Source organism: Procambarus clarkii, chromosome 10 (genome assembly GCF_040958095.1).
Source record: "Procambarus clarkii isolate CNS0578487 chromosome 10, FALCON_Pclarkii_2.0, whole genome shotgun sequence".
NCBI lineage: Eukaryota > Metazoa > Arthropoda > Malacostraca > Decapoda > Cambaridae > Procambarus > Procambarus clarkii.
The window spans coordinates 30987044-30994297 of NC_091159.1; positions in this window are offsets into that span (position 1 = coordinate 30987044).

Genomic DNA, 7254 nt, shown 5'->3' on the forward strand with positions numbered 1-7254 from the left:
TGGATTCCAGCTCACATCCGTGTTGGAGAAATTTTGAGTAAAGAAAAAAAATAAGGATGGAAGGGCTTAAATGAATAATTTAAGGAACATAATTCAGGATAAAGTATGTAGGACAGGAAAAGATATAGGATATCCGAAAGGATATAGGATATCCGAAAGGATATAGGATATCCGAAAGGATGTTGGATATCCGAAAGGATATAGGATATCCGAAAGGATATAGGATATCCGAAAGGATGTTGGATATCCGAAAGGATATAGGATATCCGAAAGGATATAGGATATCCGAAAGGATGTTGGATATCCGAAAGGATATAGGAGGTAGGAAAAAAATATATATATAATGCAGGAAAGTATATAGGAGCCAGGAAAGGACATCATGTAGGAATGGACAGAGGAGGCAGGAAGAGACAAATGCGACCGGAAGCGATATATGCAACAGCAAAGTATAGAAGATACAACTAAATATATAGGATTTTGGAACGATAAAGGAGGTACAGAAAGTTACAGTAGGCAAAAAAGAGTTCAGGAAGCATACAAGAATACAATAAGAGAGGCAAGGAAGGATACAATAGGATTGAAAGTATAAAGGACGTAGAAGTATACACGGAAAATCGTTTTGGAATGGATTCATATCCAGGTTACGAGGGGGCCTCGTAGCCTGGTGGATAACGCGCAGGACTCGTAATTCTGTGGCGCGGGTTCGATTCCCGCACGAGGCAGAAACAAATGGGCAAAGTTTCTTTCACCCTGAATGCCCCTGTTACCTAGCAGTAAATAGGTAGCTGGGAGTTAAGTCAGCTTTCACGGGCTGCTTCCTGGGGGTGGAGGCCTGGTCGAGGACCGGGCCGCGGGGACACTAAAGCCCCGAAATCATCTCAAGATAATCTCAAGATATTACAGAATCAGTAAGTATATTCTCAGTATAAGAAGGGAGACTTAGAAGCATAGATAGAAAGGAAATAATGTATCGTAGCTACAAGTCAGGAAACAAAATCTTTGCTTAAGGCTAATAGGAAAGCGATTTATTTGTGGAAATATTTACAAAACACTGAATGGGGGAGTCATAAGAAGCGTTTTAGGAAGCATCCTTTTGTGATGAGGGAGTTATTAGGTTCCTCAGTCTTGTGGTTTAACAACTTAGATAAGACAATAGGCACCGTGGGGGACAACTGGAAGTTAAAGGAAATTCAACAGAATCAAAAATTATTTATAGGGAAACAATGAAGTAAAAGAAAGTGACAGACTGGCAATAATATAAAATATTACAAAAAGAAATAAAACACAAGCGAACAAGAGACCCAAGGAATTAGAAGCCCAGAGCCTAGTCCTGGCCAAGGTAGTAGGATCGGGGTCGACACCGACTCCGTCAGAACAAAAGAATGAACAAACTGCAGAAGGCATTTTAATCCCTGGTATGGCAACTCCTGTCAACCAATCATGATATATGACCTAGAGATTTAGTATACTTCTGGCCATCTAAATTCCAAGAACAAAAATGTCTTTGACAAGCTAAGGAAAGCTTAAGTGTGGTTTTCGGCCCATCAATAATCAACAGAAATAAAACCACTAAAATATTGAGTATACTGAGTCTCATTATTCCTGGTGCGAGAATAACTCTGCTTATTTAATAAGAATTATTTTTTGACTCGTAATTTGTGACAAAAATATGTTGTTCCGAAATAGATTAACATTATGGACCTTATTATTGAAATTCCATTTTATGGTCGAAAGCCGTCAGTGTTGCACAGTGTATAATTCACTCGAGCGACGTAAGGGCTACTTAACATCAATTAATATTGATTTTCTTCAATGAGTTAGATTATTTATGAGTTTTTTTTAGTGCTACCTCGGTGTTATGTTGTTGTTGTTGCTCACGAACCTTTATGATACTCGGTGAGACACACAAATGTGTTTTAATGGTTTTATTAGAATGTAAATATACGGTCGTTACCTTAACACATAAATTACAATTCTTCTTGACGGTTAAATTAAGATTTATAGTATAATATTTTAATTGCTTATCCATCTGTTTTTAATAATTTCATGTCAGAGGATTTGTAAAGTTAATATATTAATATGCCAATAGAGTAACATGTAATAGAAGATAATAACAGCTAGAATATGTGTTGAGGAAAAGAATATAGGAATATACAAAAGGCCTAAGAAATCAGGTAAAGTTGCAGATATACACACATATCATCTTAACCCCATAGGCTTTATAGAATAAGAATTTCTACCAATGACCTTATAAGTTAACTTTCTAAATCGTTTTAATATTAACTCTGGAGGATCAGCCAATACAAAATCTGTTTTGAATAACAACAATTTCAACCCAAAAGGACTAAATAAAGCTATAAAAATCTTGGAAATAAATATTATACCAAAATATCTGATCATGCCAAGAATCATTACAATTTTAGAGAGTTTGTAGAACTGCCTCAACAAAATTAAAGTCCTCCAGTAAACATCTCTTATGTTTGGGATGTTACAAAATTAAATGAGGGTCTTCATATATCAGAAAATCAGAAATAAATAAAATTTTCACCCACCAACCTGTCCTCTTGCACATTATGGCTGAATTGGTCGTTTGCCCGTAGTAACAGCATAAGTGAACAAAGTCTATTGGACACCTAGACAAGATTTCCTAAACTTCTTAATGGAATTTCAACTGTTATTCATCTGAAATCTACAAAATATAGTTTTCGATTCGATCACATTACTTGACTTTTAATAAATAGAGTTCAAACGTAACTCATTATCTTGAGATGATTTCGGGGCATTTTAAGTGTCCCCGCAGCCCGGTCCTCGACCAGGCCTCCACCCCCAGGAAGCAGCCCGTGACAGCTGACTAACACCCAAGTACCTATTTTACTGCTAGGTAACAGGGGCATAGGGTGAAAGAAACTCTGCCCATTGTTTCTCGCCGGCGCCCGGGACCGAACCCGGGACCACAGGATCAAAAGTCCAGCATGCTGTCCGCTCGGCTCCCATTTTTGCGAGAGCTCATGAGAGCTCTCGCAAAAAAGCTCTTGCAAAAGAGCAAAAAAACTACTACTACGAGAGATGTTCACGTTAAGGCACAGAGGGAGATTCAGAGATAATTATGGTAATTTAAGGAGACCAAGAGAAACAGAGAACTCAGAGATCGGAGAAAAGAGACAAAGAAAGATGGAAGCTCTTAACTCAGGGTGCAAAATTAATTTATATTTTAGCTCCACAATTTATCACAATTACAGGGGAAATAATTACCAATTAATTAGGCAAAAATTCTGAAAGCAGCGAAATTATGATTTATGTTTGTATGTGTTGCGGAGGAGAGCTGCGAGCTAGAGTGACTTATGTGTGCATTCACCTATTTGTATTCCACTAATTGTGCTTGCAAGAAGGAACTGTTAGCTCTTGGACCCCACATTCCCAACCGCTGGCAATAAAATGTAATGACTCCCATCCGGTTTTTTCTATTATGGCTACTAAGCTAACTAGTGACCATTTACAGGATGCATTCCACAATAACTCCAAGGTATCCGTTTTCTGCTAGGTGGATAGATGAAATAATGAAATATGTGAAAGGAAACATTGCCCAAATGCTTCTGCCCTGCCGCGGGAATTTAACCCGCGATCCTCAGGCTTAAGACGACGATTTAATCCGCTATGTGTATTCACCTAGTTGTGTTTGCGGGGGTTAAGCTTTGCTCTTTCGGCCCGCCTCTCAACTGTCAATCAACTGTTTACTAACTACTTTTTTCCACACCAGACACACACACACACACACACCAACAAGAAGCCCGGGACAGCTGACTGACTCCTAGTTACCTATTTACTGCTAGGTAACAGGGGCATTCAGGGTGAAAGAAACTTTGCCCATTTGTTTCTGCCTGGTGCGGGAATCGAACCCTCGCCACAGAATTACGAGCCCTGCGCGCTATCCACCAGGCTATCAGGCCCCTGTGTGTGTGGGTGTGTGTACTCACCTAGTTGTACTCACCTAGTTGTGCTAGCGGGGGTTGAGGTCTGGCTCTTTGGTCCCGCCTCTCAACTGTCAATCAACAGGTGTACAGGTTCCTGAGCCTATTGGGCTCTATCATATCTACACTTGAAACTGTGTATGGAGTCAGCCTCCACCACATCACTTCCTAATGCATTCCATTTGTCAACCACTCTGACACTAAAAAAGTTCTTTCTAATATCTCTGTGGCTCATTTGGGCACTCAGTTTCCACCTGTGTCCCCTAGTGCGTGTGCCCCTTGTGTTAAACAGCCTGTCTTTATCAACCCTGTCGATTCCCTTGAGGATCTTGAATGTGGTGATCATGTTCCCCCTAACTCTTCTGTCTTCCAACGAAGGGAGGTTTAATTCCCGTAGTCTCTCCTCGTAGCTCATACCTCTCAGCTCGGGTACTAGTCTGGTGGCAAACCTTTGAACCTTTTCCAGTTTAGTCTTATGCTTGACTAGATATGGACTCCATGCTGGTGTCGCATACTCCAGGATTGGTCTGACATATGTGGTATATAATGTTCTGAAAGATTCCTTACACAAGTTTCTAAAGGCCGTTCTTATGTTAGCCAACCTGGCATATGCTGCTGCTGTTATCCTCTTGATATGAGCTTCAGGGGACAGGTCTGGTGTGATATCAACCCCCAGGTCTTTCTCTCTCTCGGACTCTTGAAGTATTTCATCTCCCAAGTGATACCTTGTATCTGGTCTCCTGCTTCCTACCCCTATCTTCATAACATTACATTTGCTCTGACTAAACTCTAACAGCCATTTGTTCGACCATTCCTGCAGCTTGTCCAGGTCTTCTTGAAGCCTGAAGCTGTCCTCCTCTGTCTTAATCCTTCTCATAATTTTGGCGTCGTCAGCAAACATTGAGAGGAATGAGTCTATACCCTCTGGGAGATCATTTACGTATATCAGAAACACGATAGGTCCAAGTACAGAGCCCTGTGGGACTCCACTGGTGACTTCACGCCAGTCTGTGTGTGTGTGTGTGTGTGTGTGTGTGTGTGTGTGTGTGTGTGTGTGTGTGTGTGTGTGTGTGTGTGTGTGTGTGTGTGTGTGTGTGTGTGTGTGTGTGTGTGTGTGTGTGTAAGTGTATTTTGTAAAGTGAATCACTGTGTGCAAATCTGACGTCCATGTACATGTAAGGCAGTGAAGCTGCCGGGGTCAGTGCCCTCCACGTGAAGGTCCAGCAGAGAGAGCCATCACTGCGGTCGTCCTGAACCACTGTGTGTGAGTGCAGAATAAGGAAGCACAATAACTACAGTGGCCGAACGCCTGTGTGCAGCACCGAAGCACTTTTTAAGTTAGATGTAGCACATATAAATACTGAAATATAGTGAATCTGAGGGCATAGTTATACGGGAGCACTGCAGGTCACATAGGAAGGTCATATATAGGAAGATCAAATAAGAAGGTCATATAGGAAGGATCACGGATTGAGGGATACATATCAGTGCCCTGAAGGAAAATACACTTCCATCCAAAGTGACCACACTGCATCCCAATTATCACAATTAATCCCTTAAACACCGAACGTAAATAGTGTTTTTTTAATAAATACTTGTACTGTATTTATTAAATAACCTCTGTAATCAGACCCACATTGTTACGATAGTCAGTAACTAAAAGGGCGTTAGGCCTGGTATTCTTCCCAGTGCTTAACAAAAATTGATGTCCATCGCAACACTTGGCATGTTCCCACTATATGGAAATATACTGTCGGAGGTGATGACATCGTCGCTATGAGTGTGGCGGATGAGTACAAGTATTTAGGCATACTTATCGGGGCCGGAAGCAGACGCTTATCCTATGGTTCCCTGTTTGAGGACGGTCTAACTAACATCACCCAGGCCCCCCTCAATCCCCAACAGAGGTTATACTAACTTAAACACCACTTAATCCCCAAGATGAACCCCCACCTTGTTCTAGGAGGCGTGTTAAAGACGGAGTTAGCGAGGCTTGACAGACGGTTGCGGCACGCCATTCGTGGCTGGCTACGGCTGCCTCACGATACCACTAATGCCTTCTTTCATGCTGACGTAAAGGACGATGGACCAGGAAATCCCGACTTTGCTGCATCAATCTGCCTATAAAAGAACAAGCGGCTCGGGGTGTTGGTAGTCGGAGGATCCGGTGATAGTGGCTGCGGCTCTCCTACCCGGATTCCAAGCGCGAATGCGTTGATGGGTAGACCCAACCACGGCCGCTAGAACCCCGTCTAACATAACGTCTGAGCGCTCTAGAAGTTGGAAAGCAAAACTGTACAGCATGATTGACGGTGCCGGCCTGGCATCTGCTTGTGAGGTTCCTTCCTGCCACAAGTGGGTCTCATCCGGTACCCGTCTGCTAAGCAAAGATTTTGTTCATGCCATCCAGATTAGGGCAAATGCTGTAGCCACTTCGTCCAGAGCTGCTAGGGGTAGACCCGGGGCTTTTGGTCTCTGCGATGCCTGCCAGAAACCAGGGACCCTGGGCCACATATCCCAGGCATGCTGTAAGACACCTGGAGGCTCGGATGAAATGTCATGACGATATCACTCGGTTCGAAGTTGGCCGCCTGCGGCAAAAAGGTTTCGAGGTGGAACGTGAGGTTCATATACCGAATGGAGGGACCTTCAGCAAGCCTGACATCATCGCTTGCTAAGACGGAGACCTGGGTGTCATAGATTAGACACCAAGGTCTCTGCTGATAACTTCCCACTCTTCCGTCCACATCAGAGCAAGTGTGACAAATACGGCACCCCAGAGATCCTTCAAAAGTGGAGGGAATAAACCGGGAAGCACACAGTATCCGCCTCTTCTATAACCCTTAACTGGAGACGGGGATGGTGCAAAGAGAGTGCGCGTGGACTTCGGGATATGGAACTCACCAGGAGCGACCTTGAGATTTACTCTGTGAAAGCCCTAACCTGGACATATTCCCTCTACAGAATATGGTCCAAGTCCTCAACAAGGAGCAGACCACCTTAGTCCAAGGTGGCTTTGGTGGATACGTGTGCCTGCTGGCTGCTCCAATCATCATCCTGTTGAACCAAACTTTCACAAATTAAGCCTGGCCCCGGGCCGGGCTTGGGGAGTAGAAGAACTCCCAGAACCCCATCCAGATACAGTCCAGGTTGTGGAAGGCAATGCTAGTTTTCTAAAGGTTGCAGTGTGTTAATTGAAAATAAATATATATATCCTTATAGTGTCCAATGGTTCTAAAAGTCAGAGTTTTAACTTAAATAATACAGGAAATTGAAACCTTAAGAG